General features: G+C 34.2%; 2 protein-coding genes across 3 annotated transcripts in view; both read right to left on the reverse strand.

Annotated features, from left to right (window-relative positions):
* LOC106462170 (leukocyte elastase inhibitor-like) overlaps nucleotides 1-988 on the reverse strand; it is an 18,569-nt gene extending 17,581 nt beyond the window's left edge. Inside the window, exon 1 of the mRNA XM_013922069.2 lies at nucleotides 812-988. The gene's annotated coding sequence lies outside the window, so the exon portion shown is untranslated. The remainder of the gene's footprint in view (nucleotides 1-811) is intronic.
* LOC106462169 (MOB kinase activator-like 3) overlaps nucleotides 1-1,941 on the reverse strand; it is a 75,128-nt gene that overhangs the window by 36,038 nt on the left and 37,149 nt on the right. The window lies entirely within an intron of this gene.

Consider the following 1,941-nt stretch of genomic DNA (forward strand, 5'->3'; position numbering starts at 1 on the left):
CCACTATCCATCTGTATTAAAAGACCTACCAGCCACTATCCATCTGTATTAAAAGACCTAAGCCTGGGAGGCCACTTTCACATCGATAAGTACTAGCTAAAATCAGGGAGACTTAGGTCTACAACATTATCATTAAGCAATTTCAGTTTAACAAATATTAGTTTACATCAAAAATACTTAGCTAGGCCTATAACGAATACTAGATTACACCAGGTAGACCTAGGCCTATAGCATATTAACCAGTTTAACACAATAGTTTAAATCAGGGAGTCCTAAGCCTACAGCATATAATTATCAATCACTTTTCATTTTAACAAACAGTAGAAAATACTAGCTTACATCATGGAAAGGAAAAGCATAACCAGTTTCAGTTGAACTTTAAGTATTAGCCTATAGTATACATCATAACAAGCTAACTATCAACGCTCAACCGCCCAGTGGTTAATTTTAATATATTTTTACCGTCGCCCCACGAAGGTATTGTAATTAGGTTTGTGCGTGCGTGTTTCCAACCGCGTATCTCGAACCTATTAAGGTGAAAGTGAAGATGACTTATCAACTAGACTCAACAGCATGACTTTTTTCTATATATTTAAATACGTTTGGACAAAGTTTACACTGCGTCTCCACCTACTTCACAATGAAAGAACGTTAACTGGAGCCTCTAAACAAATTACTTTATCAAACAATAAATACTCTTAAAAACTAGCAACTAAAAGACCTTAAAATTACACTACAGCATTTACCCTGTATTAAAACGTGTACTGATACATCTGTCTACAGTTAAGATCTAAATACCAAATATACATACCTGAACACAACTAAACCTTATAACACATAAGCTGAAAATGAGATACGCTTTTGTAGCCCAAAATATGCCTTTAGATTTCTGAGAAAGCAAATAAAAGAGGTTTGTCTACTCGTTCAGCAAATGCGTCGATTATAAAGCGAGGGATTTCCCCATAGTCTAGGGAACGCTGATTGGTTCGTGTGTTCTTCTGCCCTAAAGCAATAATAGCATGATAAACATCACTTGAGTAAAACTGGTATAACAACATGTATAGTACCGTTAGTAAAATGTGGTACCAAATAATATGTCGTTATGGGAATAACCATTTTCTGTTATTGTATTTTAAAACATTTAAATCAATGGTACAAATGAGAAACATAATGTAACAATGAGTGTAATTTCAAACTAGCTGTCATATCCGTTAGTACATCCAGCCTTGGGCACGTACCTTCCTCCTGCTCCACATGCGCTGTTTCAACACACACCTTTGTTATTTACGTACATGACACATATGATTATTAACTGTTTGGCTTTTATTATTATGGGGTGTAACATTGCAAAACCTCGCCTCTTCCTTATTATTCATGTACGTGTTCAGCCCGTGCTGTTTGATGTCGTCTATCATTTATCTGTCTGTTTAACGTATGTATTTCCCCTTCGCTAAATCTGTACCACCGAAACTCTACTTAACAGATACTATACCATACATGCACTTCAAAAACGTTGTAGTTTGTATACGTAGAGTAAATGAACTAGACTGAATAAGAAGCACAGTAAAATAAAAAATAACGTATTTCAATAAAACGTACTTAAAGAATGTGCTTATATAAAGGACACTTATTTACAAACTGTTGATGTGATATAGATATTTACTAGCTTAGCTAAGTGGGCTCTGGAAATTCGTTCAAGTTTTACACATTTACGTGAAATTTAATTTTTTGAAAATAATTGTCACTTAGAGAAACTACCTTTTTCTCGGATTTATTTTAAACAATGTACTGGAAAAGAAGTATGAATATTAGGAAAACAAATATTGTTTGTTTGGAAGCTCTATTAACAATCGTTGTATCTGTGTAGTTGGTAAGACGATAATAATAATGTTACGTCTCCGTTTGTTAATTAACTTTCCGTAACTTCGTTCCGACGAAACT

This window comes from Limulus polyphemus, unplaced genomic scaffold (genome assembly GCF_000517525.1).
Source record: "Limulus polyphemus unplaced genomic scaffold, Limulus_polyphemus-2.1.2 Scaffold1108, whole genome shotgun sequence".
Taxonomy (NCBI): domain Eukaryota; kingdom Metazoa; phylum Arthropoda; class Merostomata; order Xiphosura; family Limulidae; genus Limulus; species Limulus polyphemus.